Consider the following 13,652-nt stretch of genomic DNA (forward strand, 5'->3'; position numbering starts at 1 on the left):
AAACACTTTACTGGAAAAGGAAGCACGTTAGTTCTACCCGGCTCCCCAGTGTCTATATAGATTGTGTTCTTCAGCAGGGCTTTTTGGCGCTTTTATCTAATAGCTGATTCAATCAGCTATTAGATAAAAGCGCCAAAAAGCCCTGCTGAAGCTCCCTGAGCTTAAAGTAAAGCGCTGTTTGTTTCTGTCCTCTGCCCCATGTCTGTAAGCAACTGTGGATCTACCATATTGACGTGAATCCAAAAGATGTTAAATCATGGACAATTAAGTTAGGTGTGGTCAACTAGGTATATTTCAAATCAGCAGGATTTTTTTTTAGCTAGTTACCTGCATATATCTCTTGGGATAGGATTATTGAATAGGAAAGTGTTGCATATAACAGCCTCCTGAGTATTCTCTCTTGTTGAATGTTTGTAGTAACTAATTGTTTGCTTTTGTCACACCACTATGATTCTTCTGGTTCCTTTTCTGAATCAAATATAATTGATTTTTTAAAATCTCTTGTGGAACTTCTGTACTTAGTGGTTCAAAGAAAATCTACTTTCCCTTGTGTTTAACTCTAATTTTTGTTGGAAAAATGATGAAAGCCTCCACAAAACTTAAATTGACAAAAATGTGATATTTCTTCCTGATTTCAAGTGCCTGGCCCTAAGTGAACTAACGTTCCCAGATGTCATGTCTTCAGAATCAATCCTTTTGGATGCAGAATATGTGGCATTTGAGGGCATTCAGCAATTTCTGGAGCACACTTAAATTTTTTAGATGTGTTTAGAACTGAAGATCCATCTCTGGGATCAGGTTACTCATGAGGGATGTGAACAGCATTGAGAGGGTCCAAAAGAGGGCCACTCGCATTATCAGGGGATGGCAGGGCAGACCCTGCAAGGAGAGGCTATGGGACCTGAACCTGTTCAGCCTCCACAAGAGAAGGCTGAGGGGGGATCTGGTGGCTGTCTATAAACTTACCAAAGGAGACCAGCGGGGAATGGAAGAGACCCTGTTTCCCTAAGCACTACCAGGAGTAACCAGGAATAACAGTCAGAAGTTGACTGATAGGTTCAGGCTGGACATCAGGAAGCATTACTTAACAGTCAGGGTGGCCAGGATCTGGAACCAACTTGCTTGCTTCTACCCTGGGGGTCTTCAAAAGGAGGCTAGATAATCACCTTGCCGGGGTCATGGCAGGGGGTCGGACGTGATAATCTGCTCAGGTCCCTTCCAACCCTACCAACTATGAAGCCAACTATGAAACTATGTTAAATGCTAGTTGCATAATAAAATGTTGCATTCATAAATAAACTACTGGCCCATCTTCATTCTCTTTCGTGTTATTTCTGTTACTTAAGAGTTTTTTCCTAGTTTGGTTTTCAGTGTCTAAATATCTTGTCCTACTTCCAATTACTAAATTTTAAAGAAGGCTTGATTTGTTAACAGCCAAGTCATATTTATGCTTAACCTCTGTGACAGTTCTTTCCATTTGAAGAAGATGATGGTGCTGACTAATTATTGTTTTTGGTTGTTCCATCTGGAAGAGAGTAATCTTAGAAAACTGAGAAAATCTTTCTCTCACAGTTTAATGCCCTATAAAGAAATACTGTCAATGAGATTGTTATCAGATAAACTATAATATGGTTTTGGTGTTGGAGCAAAAGTCTTAGCAGAAGTCTGAGTTGCTATAAATTATTGCTGAGATTGCTGAATCCAGTCTTGGATTAAGGTCTAGAGAGGGAGTTTTCATCCTTTTTTGGTCCGGGTACCCCTGAAAGCCGGTCAACGGAGTACCCCCAGTGGTGGCAGCAAGACCAGAGGTGCTGCTGGTGAAACTGGAAGTGCCACTGGGTCCTCTGTGTACCCCCTGGGGCCTTCCAAAGTACCCCCAGCGGTAGATGTACCCCCGACTGAAAACCCCTGGTCTAGAGAGAGAACCAGTAGACCCTCTTTGTCTTTTTGTTATCAAAATTTAATTTTTCAGGCATCCTTGAATTTATTTTAGCTGTTTGAGGTGAGATCCCATGCTCTTGACATATCCCTATGGAATCTATGCACAGAATCCACCACACGTGGGATTTCAGTATGTTATGAAAAAAGCAAAGTTTTGTCTTCTGTTCTTTTCCTTTTTATGGTCTTTTACTCGCTTCCAGTGTAGCCATTGCTTATTCTTTACTTCTGGTGCTTTGTCTGCCTTATGCCCCCTCCTCCTGCCTTTCTGCCCACCATGACTGCCAGCGATATTTAATTCTCTCCACAACTCCTAAACTACTCTTCAGGGGAGAGGTACTCACAACTTAGACATAGCTAATAAACTCTCAACCAGTTTTATAGTGCTTAGGGTCAGAAGGGACCTATATAGATCATCGGGCTGGTCCCCCTTCCCTGGGCAGGAACAAGTGCTGGGGTCATAACACCCCAGTCAAATATCTATCCAGCCTCCTCTTGAAGACCCCCAAGGTAGGAGAGAGCACCACCTCCCTTGGGAGTCTATTCCAGAGTCTGGAAGCCCAAACCTTAAATTAATGCCTCTTGATGTCCAGCCTGAATCTTCTCTAACAATTTGTGGCCATTATTCCTAGTAACCCTGAGTGGTGCCTGGGGGAACAGATCCTCACTCAATTTCTGCTGATCCCCCCGGTGAGTTTGTAAATAGCCACCAGGTCCCCTCTCAGTCTTCTCTTGTGGAGGCTGAATAGATTCAGGCCCTTTAGCCTCCCTTCGTAGGGCCTGACCTGCTGCCCGTTGACCATGTGAGTGGCCCTCCCCTGGACACTCTCAATGCTAGCCACATCCCTCTTGAAGTGCGGCGCCCAGAACTGGATGCAGTACTCCAACTGTAGCCTGACCAATGTCGCATAGAGGTGAAGGATCACCTCCCTGGACCTGCTTGTGATGCATCTGTAGATGCACGACAAGGTGCGGTTTGCCTTACTGACCGCTTCCTCGCATTGGCGGCTCATGTTCATCCTGGAGTCAACAATGACTCCAAGGTCCCTTTCTGCCACTGTGTTGACAAGAAAGGTGTTCCCCAGCCTACAGGTGTGTTGCTGGTTCCTTCTCCCTAGATGCAGTACCCTGCACTTGTCTGCGTTGAATTCCATCCTATTCTCATCCACCCACATCTGTAACCTGTCTAGATCTAGCTGGACTCTGACCCTCCCCTCCAGCGTGCCCACCTTGTCCCCCATCTTGGTATCATCAGCGAATTTGGACAGTGTGCTTTCCACACCCACATCCAGATCACTGATAAAGGTGTTGAACAGTACAGGCCCCAGGCCCGAGCCCTGGGGGTCTCCACTGCCCACATCCCTCCAGGTCGAAAATGACCCATTCACCACCACTCTCTGTGTGTGACCATCTAGCCAATTTGCCACCCATCTGACTGTGTAGGCATCAATGCTGCAGTCACCTAGTTTTTTTGAGAGAATGTGGTGAGAAATAGTGTCAAAGGCCTTCTTAAAGTCCAGGAATACAACATCCACCTTGACACCCTCATCCAGGGACTGTGTGACCTGATCATAAAAGGAAACCAGGTTAGTCAGGCAGGATCTGTGTTGGTTACCCCTGAGCATTATCTCTCCTGCTGGGCCCTGGCAGATGCACTCCTTGATAATTTTCTCAAAGGTCTTCCCAAGGACCAAGGTAAGACTGACTGGCCTATAATTGTCAGGGTCCTCCTTTCTCCCCTTCTTGTAAATGGGGACCACATTGGCCCTTTTCCAATCCTCTGGTACCTGGCCAGAGCCCCATGAGTGCTCACAAAGCCATGCCAGGGGCCCCGCTATGACCTCCGCCAATTCCCTCAGCACCCTCAAGTGAAGAGCATATGGACCTGCTGATTTAAACACATCCAGCTCCTCCAAAAGTTCCCTAACTAGGTCATCCCTGACCCTAGGCATGGGGGTGCCTCCCCTGGGTCTGTCCGTAATCCTAGTGGCGGAAATGTGCCGGTTCCTGTTCAGAAATATGGAGGCAAAGAATTCATTAAAGAGGTCAGCTTTTTCTTTTGCTGCAGTCACCAGATTGCCAAGCCTGTCCTGTAGGGGCCCCATGTTACCCAGTGCCACCTTCTTACTCCCTATGTATTTGAAAAAAGGACTTTTTGTTTATCCTTAATTCTGGTCCCTAGCCCTAGTTCCATCTCTGCCTTGGCCTTCCCTTAGCAGTTGTAATGCTCTGCTAAGCAAATGTGGGCAAACATGAATTTTTAAGTGATTAAAGGGCAGCACAGTTGTTGGCAAAAAACCCAGTTAATTTGCAACACAATTAACAGGATTATGAATTAAGTTATGAAAATTATTTCCATTTTGCAGTCCTTTGAAAATATTTAAAAATCATTTTTATTTATTAAAAAATGAATTTAGACAATATTCCATTACATGAATTAATGACATAGCAAAATGTTTTGTATAATGACAAAATTGCTTTTGGAATGTTGGAGTTCAGAAAAATCCATATCTTATGATTACAGGTGCTCTTATATCAACAAGTAAGACTGAAAAATTAGGATTTAAAAAAAAAAAAGAAACATGAATCCCATTTTTACCTAAGACTTTGGGTCAAATTTTATCTTGGAGGATTTTCAGAGCAACATTTTCTTTTAAAAAAGGAAAGATATTGTTATGTTTTGTGAGTGAACCCCTTCTTATGTAATAAACGGATTAAAAATAATTGAAACTGCTCCTAGAGTAAATTCCTAATCAAATGTCAGGAACAATGGCAGAATCTGATCCTAAAGGGATACATTCAATTGTTACGTTTCTCTCTTTTGTTTAAAACTTTTATATAAGGTAGCCATATCTGAAAGGGCCTGGTAAGACTGTGTGGTTCTGCGGCTACTCAATTCTGTATTTAATGCATCATACCTATTCTATAGTGCTCAGTTCTAAACAGTTTATGTTTTGAAAGTTCTTTCATTTAATGGATTTTCAATATATGCATCAGGAGACTTGGGCTTAGCAAATCTTCATGAGACATAAGGAATATTTCAGTACATAAGCAGACAAGGTTCCTTGAGTGAATTTGATATCTTTTATTAGACCAATCCAAATAGTTGGAGAATAGTTATTAAGCAGACTTTCAGGTTCATTTCAGTGCATATGCATTTTACAAAGACTCCCAAGAAATTTTGTTTGTTGACTAAAATATGCAAGCAGATGGACTATACAGAGAAGGGCCTGAACCAAATCCCTGGATCCCTTTATGCCATCATCTCCTGATATATCTAAGAAGTTGTAATTTAATGGTGATATATGTGATATCTGTATTTCTTGGTTTAAAAAAAGACATAACTATTCCTAGTTATGTTCTTTCTGCACCCACTCAGTACTTTGAGAGATTAAGCCCACGGTGCGTAAGGGATTTACTGAAGATAGACACTCAATTTTGTTTACCTCAACTGTTAGGAATTTAGTTTTTGTTCTGAAGAACCAGGATTTTATTCCCTACCACACAGTTCTGTCTGATTAATGTTGTTTGTCAGCAGCACACTATTTCTTTTCAAGATGTAGTTTAATGTCTCACACAGACTCCTGCCATTTCTAATCATTGCAAAAATTTAAACATTCTGGATTTAAAAGCCAGTTGCAAATACCCAGCAGTAAAATATTCTGAATACTTGAAGCTGTGTTGAGGAGTTACATGCTTTCACCCTTCTTTTGCCCTGCTGAGACTTGCAAATTTTATGCGGTCTATTCATTTCCTTTTGAGATTTTTCGATTAGACTGTTCTCATGGCAATCAGGCAGCTATTCACGAAACCACCTTGGAAATTATGCAGCCATCAGGCAGAATACCCACTGACGAGCATATTTTCATCAATCTCTGAAGAGAAGTTCAAGATTATAGAATCCCTAGTGCTGGTCAGGGACATAGCTGGATTTACTTTGTAGCTGGAAATATTTTGTAATATTTACAGACACAATGGGCAGTTATGAGTTTTTTAAAAAGTTTTATTTAACAGTCAACAACACTTTACTGATTGTTCATCTGAAAATCTTGACTTTCTTCTATCATGTATTAAAATTTTGTCTAGATTACTAAACTACTTTCTAGTATTAACTGAAGTGTGTTGTTTCAGTTAATTCACTTTGTCACAGAAATAGGTTTAATCTGCAAATATTAGCACCCAACAATTGTATTTGAGATGAGAGTATTAAATTTCCTAGAACTCAATTTACAATGCATTTTCTATGCATGCAGAATTTATATAGAAATCTGACTGATGCGACAGGTATGACTATAGCTGTATGGAGATATAGCTGTATGGTCAGATTGAATGGACTCTTTTATCAGAAAAAATGTGCATCTAGTTTCCCCTGTCTTTCCCCTGTTAGAGGTCTCCACAGTTCTTTTTTGTAGGGCTCTGTCTTCTAGTCTGGGCTTCCCAATGAGGAACTCTATGAAACCCATTCTCCCCAGTGGCTTTCAGCAGACTGCTCTTCAACTTCCAGAACCCAAAGGGCCACATCATGGAACAAAATTTAACATTCCCCATAGCCCAGCAAACATTAAAGGGGGCAGCAGTCACACTGTTACAGAGATGATTAAAATTCTTCCTCTCAGTTTAAATGAACAAACAAAACCAGTGCAGGGTTTCCATTACACTGGCTGACAGAATTAAATAAGTAGTTAGTCACTTAAGTGAAGAATAAACCATTGCAAGACTATTAAGTGGCAACATCTGTTTTCTCAAAGGAAGAATGGTCAGACTTGTGAAACACCTTGCCTGCATTGGTAAGCAGTTATGAGTACTGGGATTCCTCTACTATTTAAATGAGGGAAGAGTTGATGAAAGGATCCAATGGCCAGTCTGGCATATGTTTTTTGCTTTTTCATCTATCTTTTATTTTTTGCCTTTTTTGGACAGACCCCAGATGGTTTGGCATGAGCTTTAAATTGTGTGACTTTGAAGTTGAAGTCAGGCATCTGCAGTGCTGACTGAGAGCTTTTGTGCATGCTTCTACAAGGATTTTGAATGTTGATGAGGAAGAAGGAGTTAAGGTAAATAGACTCTTGCTGGTATGATGTTTGAGACAAGCTGTTTTGAACAGAGCTGCTTACTAGTGTTTTGTGAGTGGCAAAGCTTGTTGTTTAATATCTTTCCCTGTTCTAAGAAGAGTTACACACATTTAAATACCTACAGCAAGGAAAGAAAACACTAAACTATTCTTCATTTATTTTTCCCCTAACAAAGACAAATCCATGTGGTATAAGGGCCAGATTTTCAAAAGACCTCAGCTTCCATTTAGGCAGCTGATTGAAATGTAGATCTGTAAAAGGAGTTTGTTGTTAACCTTTGTCAAAAATCTGACCCAAATACCTCCTAACATCTTGAAAGCCTTGACCTGGCATTTTAGTTGCTTAGGCCTTTCTACTCTTGTATTTCACTCAGCAGGCAGGAAGAAAAGCAAAATGTGAGGCATTTTGTTTAACTAGGCGGCAACTTGATTAGTTCAAGTGCAAGCTATCCAGTAATAAATTGTACAGTTTTGATTGTCTTTCCATCTTTGTTTAGATTGTTCGAAGGTTACTGTCAGTCTTTTAAATCTCCCCATCTTTTGGTACCCTCCTTAACTCACCTCATAACCATCATTTCTCATAACCAAACTTTTAACTCCTCATTGTACCATATGCTACGAACCTCAGGCCTATTTCCAGGTGACTTCTCCCAAGTCTATTTCCAGCTTAAGAACTGGGAAACCTGTGGAGTAGATGCCTTCACTGGATGCATGCCAGAAAGAGAAGCCAGCATTTAGCTTACCTGTTCTTCCTTCCCTAGTCTGGGATTCCAAACAGTGCATAGTTTCCTCTTGGGCATTGGCTGGTAACATCTGCTGCTGTAAAGTATGCCTTTAGAATAACGTGGGTACCTAACAAGGTATTGTTTTGGTGGGATAGAGCCAAGGCTTCTCAACCGTGAAGGCATTAGCCACTATTTGGTCTACCCGCAGAACCAACTTCCCAACATACCCTCACTGCAGCATTCCAGGCTTATTCATCATTTTCCTTGGGCTAAGGTCCTATGCTTACCCTAAAATTCTTTGTCTTGATCAAATTAACCCTTTTACAGATATCTGTCTACATGATAATTAAGTCCAAAGGCTGCTCCTTGGATGCCAAAGTGTACGTGAGGAGCATTGTCTGCTCCCAGTTCATGTTCTGCCTTCTCTGCACAACTCTGAATACTCACTTCATTGAGGTAAACTGGCTTTCCCACTTTTGGGCTCAACCCACAATACTGTGTTAGCAGATGCTATGCCAGCACACATGAACCTTCCTTTGGTCTTGAAAATTAGTTACTCACACCATTGCACTCTGATTCTCATATTTTATATATATATATATATATATATATATATATATATATATCCTGTACCCGTGTTCCTGTCCCAATTCTGAATGAGTAGACTCCAGATTTGCTAGCAGAAACCTCTGACATAATTAACCCCTTTTTAAAATTTGTCACAAACTGGTATTTTGTGAAGCAACTTCTATCCGTGAAGAGAATTCAATCTCCATCCACGGCAATTATATCACTATGTAAACTCTTAATCTTTTAAATCCCTGCCTCACCTTACTGCCCACTGAATAGCATTACATTCCCTGGTCTACTATTTTGTCCTCAGAGGAAAAATGACAGAGCACCCACCCAACTGCAAATCCCTAAATTCTGTACCCATTCACTTTTGCAGGCATAACTGTCATATAACCCCATTGATAAACTAATCAAAATCTAAACTAAAACTAATTAGGAGTAACTAGTTGGCAGGGGAGAAAGGGGAACTGAAGGCTTGTCTGGAACCTTATTCATTTGATGGTTATAATTCTTTTAATTTATGCATTCATTTTATTCATAGCTGGTTTATATCCATTTTTTCTTGTGTCAATATTGGCATTAAGCTTTTATTGCTCTTTTTCTTTTCTGGTGCCTGCCCTCCTGATGTGTTTGTTGGCAGTCATCACATCCTTTTTAAGCCTTCATTTTTGATAGGTTAAACAGGCCAGGCTCTTCTAGTCTCTTCTCATAGGACAGATTCTCTATTCCATAGATTATCGTAATAACTCTTTTCTTTGTCTATTTCTAGTTTGAATTAGGCTTTCTTAATCGTAGATAGCCTGAATTGCACAAATATTCTAGATGAGTTATCTTGCACAATAGCATTAATACTTCTCTATTTCTATGGGACATGCCTCCTTGTCTTTTTCACTGTCCAGTTACACCGATGGCTCCTATTCAGTTTATGATAAGCTAATCTTCTGCCTCCTTTTTCATTTCTAGCTTTTCCCACTTTAGAGAAAAAGTTCTAGTTACTGGGTCCTAGGATTGTGGGGTTTTTTGTTGTTTTTCTTTTAAAATATTTTAATTAATTCCATGTCAGTTTATTCTCATTTTCAAGGTCATCCAGTTCTCTCTCAACAATACTCTGATCCTTCTCTGGACAAACTTACTTTTGGTGCCATGGTCATTAGTGAAAATATCAAACATTAAATGCAACTCATTAGGAGCTCCTCTAGTAACCTCCCTTTAGGCTAATTTTCTTTTAGCACAAAGCATCATTTCTTCCACTTTAGCCAAATAATTATCCTTCTGACAATACTTGTTGTACTCTCAGTTTATCTGAAGTTTAAACTGTGGTTAAGCACTGTTTTAACTATATTTCTCATGTGATACTGAGTCAAATGCTTTCCTGAAATGCGTGATCTGTTACTTTCCCCTTGTCTAAAAAGTTATTAAGTTTTGAATAAAGAATGCAGGGTTAGCTTGACACAATGTGTCTTTTATATCTGCAAGTTCCTGTCTGAACACCATCTTTATTTCTAGTCCTGCATCTCTAGTCCTGAGGTCATTCTTTGCTTCATATCTTCTATCAAATGCCAAAAATGATGTAAACAAAGAAGAGGAAGAGTTACAGATCATGATAAGTAAAGAGCTTGAATGAATTTAAGCCAGCAGGGCCAAATAACATTTAATCCTAAAATGTTGAAGGATTTAACTGAAGAACTATCAGTTTCGAGTCACGTCAGGTCCTAGACAACTGGAGAAAGCTGACATAGTGCCCATCTCTAAAAAGTGGGGAAAGGATGAGCTGGGGAATTATAGACTGATGTCAGTACCTGGGAAGTTTTTAAAACAATCAACTTGTAAGCAACTGAAGGAAGAAGGAATTCATTAAGAACAAATTACGGCAAACCAACTTTATTCCCTTTTTTTCAGGACAGTTTAGATGAGGAGAATGCAATGGACAAAATATACTTGGACATACTAAGGCTTTTGATGCAGACTCATTGAAGCTATTTTGATGCAGAACCTCATGATATATTATTATAAGTAAACTGGGAAAATGTAGGTCAAGATAGAGTAACTTTTAGGTGGATAAGTAATTGGCTGTGTAACTGCTAGTAAAGAGTAACTACAAATGGATCAGCATCCGGATGCTTCAAGTAGGAAGACTCCACAGAAGTCTGTTCTGGGCCTGGTGCTGTTTAACATTTTTATTAATGACTTCAATTCAGCAAAAGAGAGCTTTCTGATCAAGTTTGCATGTGCCACAGAACTGGAATAGTTACAAACACTTGGGAGGACTGGATTGGAACTCAAAAGCATCTTGATAAATTGAAGGGCTGGGTATAGACAACAAAATGAAATTGAACAAGAGGGAAGTGAAAGATGCTACACCTAGGGAATTAAAAGGAATCTTTTAAATATGCTAGGCTAGGCAGTACTACTGCTGAAAGGCATGTGGTCTTAAGTTTCATTGTATACTCGGCATGAGTCAGCAATATATATGTATCTTCCAAAAAAAAAAAGCAATTACAATTTTGGGCTATACGTATTGTCTTCAAGATGTGAGGTAATAGTAATATGGTGCTAGTTAGGCCTCACCTGAAATAATTTTGTGCAGTTCTGGGACCTGCATTTTATGAAGGGTATAGAGAAACTGGAGAGGACCAGAGGTGAAGGGGGAAGAGATGAAGGGGTTAGAATGCAAGCCATATAAGGAAAGACTGAAGGAACTTGGTATATTTGGTTCAGTGTCTAGACCAGGGGTGAGCAATTATTTCATGCGGAGGACTGCTTATTGAGTTTTGGCAAGCCATCGAGGGCCACACGACAGGCAGCCAGGGGCAGATAAATATTCATTTTCTAATTTTTTTTAGGGACCCGTGGGCCGGATAGAATGGCTTGGTGGGTCGTATTTTGCCCGCCCCTGATCCAGACTTACTTACTTCAGTTTGGAGAAACATAGATTAATTTAACGTATTTGGAAGGCTGACATGAAGAAGAGGGAAAACAACTCCTTTAGGACAGAGGGTAAGACACAAAGTACTGGGTTTATTTTTCAGTCAAGTAGATTGAGATTAAATCTCCAAGGAAAACAAAAACAAAACACTTAATTAGAAAAACTGCAGAACAGTAGAACAAGCTGTGTACAAAAGCTGTGAAATTACCTTCATTGGTGATTTTCAAGAAATATCTGGAGATCCATTTTCTTCGAATGGTTTCAGAATAGCACATCCTGAGTTTGTGGAGTGTGTTGTACTAAATGAACACTGAGGTCCTTCCCAATCCACTGAGTAATATGGCTACTCTGTTCACTAGCAGATTCCTCTATCACCCCTAGATCCAGCATCTTCTTAACCTCTTGTTTCACCATTTTCCCTCAGACATGAAGGAATTCCTTGCGAATTGCACAGTCTGGCTTGAGGGTAATTTGGGGTTTGATCAATGTAGTTCTTCCCAGAATCACTGTAAACACCTCTTTAAATTCCTCTGGTAGGCTTTTTACTTCAGCCTGTTGAATTGGGGTCAAAGGCTTCCCTAGCTTGTGGCCAACCATTGGATCTGGTGGGGGATCCCGAACCCCCTGGCTGTCTCCCAGCAAATGTGTAGACCATACACCGGGGCGGACAGTTATTTCAGGTGGAGGACTGTTTAAATGAGTTTTGGTGAGCTGCTGAGGGCTGCATAGGTAGCCCTGTCCCTTGACGGTTGCCTTGCCCCCTTCTTGCCATCTTTGGATTGGAAGTCCCACCCCTAACCCCTGACCTTTGCCACCCTAAATCCCTCCCCTTGTCCTCCAGAAATACTCCTGGGAGGGGAGGGTGGGGAGAGGGCAGGTCAAACACCTACTATAACATATTTTAATTGTATAATGAAAAATATTTTTGTCATGGTTTGTGTTTGCGTAGTGTATATAGAGGTGATCGTGTAATAATTCAAAAATATATTCTTAGTCTTGTATATTGTGTGTGGAGGGGTGTAGAGTGTGGTATGTGTGAATGCATTTGTAGGGTGGGGGGTGTGGATGTGTCCATGTGTATGGTGGGGTGTGTGGGGGGTGTGTGTATGGTGTGTATGGTAGAGTGTGGGGCTGTGTGGGGGTTTGTGAGAGGGTGTGGTGGTGTGTGTGGGGAGCATAGGGTATGTTCGGGGTTGTGTATGTGTGGGGCTTGTGGGGGCTGGGTGTGGGTGTGTGAGGTTTATAGGGTGTGAGGGAGGGTGGTGAGGTGTGGGGACTTCCCCCATACTCCCCCCATGGCACAGCAGCAGCAGCAAATGGGATGCTCAGGGCACAGATGCCTGGTGGGGCATAGCTCCAGCCAGCGCTGCACATCACTGCGAGGAGTGCAGCCTCCACTGGGCCATCTATATTGCCAGCACTCCCTGCCACTAATGTGCAGCCCCCACACTCACCAGGCACAGGAGGGCAGCCCCGTGGCCTGAAGCCAGCTGCCTTCCCTGCCCCCTAAAGGAGGGCACAGCTTTATGAGCACTCGTTGTGCTCTGGTGAGGTGCCTGATGACTGGAAAAAGGCCAATGTGGTCCCCATTTTCAAAAAAGGGAGGAAAGAGGACCCAGGAAACTGTAGGCCTGTTAGTCTTATCTCGGTCCTGGGGAAGCTCTTTGAGAAAATTATCCAGGAGCACATCTGCGAGGGGCCAGCAGGGAAGTTTATGCTTAAGGGCAATCAACACAGGTTCATTGGAGGCAGGTCCTGTCAGACCAACCTGGTGGCCTTCTATGACCAGGTCACAAAAGCCTTGGATGCAGGTGTCGCAGTGGACGTAGTCTTCCTGGACTTTAGGAAGGCCTTCGACACTCTCTCACCCCATCCTCATTAAAAAATTAGGCGTCTGTGGTGTTGACGCCTACACAGTCAGATGGGTCACAAATTGGCTGGAGGGCTGCACCCAGAGAGTGGTGGTGGATGGGACATTTTTGACCTGGAGTGATGTGGGCAGTGAGGCTCCCCGAGGCTCAGTCCTCGGGCCCGCACTGTTCAATATCTTCATTGGCGATTTGGACAAGGGGGTGAAAAGCACCTTGTTCAAGTTCGCAGATGACACTAAGATGTGGAGAGAAGTGAGCACGCTAGAAGAGAGGGACGGGCTACAACTAGATCTCGACAGGTTACAGAGGTGGGTGGATGAGAATAGGATGGGTTTCAATATGGACAAGTGCAACGTGTTGCACCTGGGGAGGAAGAACCAGCAGCATACTTACAGGCTGGGGAACTCCTTTCTTGTCAGCACAGAGGCAGAGAAGGATCTTGGAATCGCTATTGTTTCCAAGATGAACATGGGCCGCCAACGTGGGGACGCGGTCAGGAAGGCTAACCACGCTTTGTTATGCATCCAGAGATGCATCACGAGCAGGTC

Source organism: Alligator sinensis, unplaced genomic scaffold (genome assembly GCF_000455745.1).
Source record: "Alligator sinensis unplaced genomic scaffold, ASM45574v1 scaffold940_1, whole genome shotgun sequence".
Classification (NCBI taxonomy): Eukaryota; Metazoa; Chordata; order Crocodylia; family Alligatoridae; genus Alligator; species Alligator sinensis.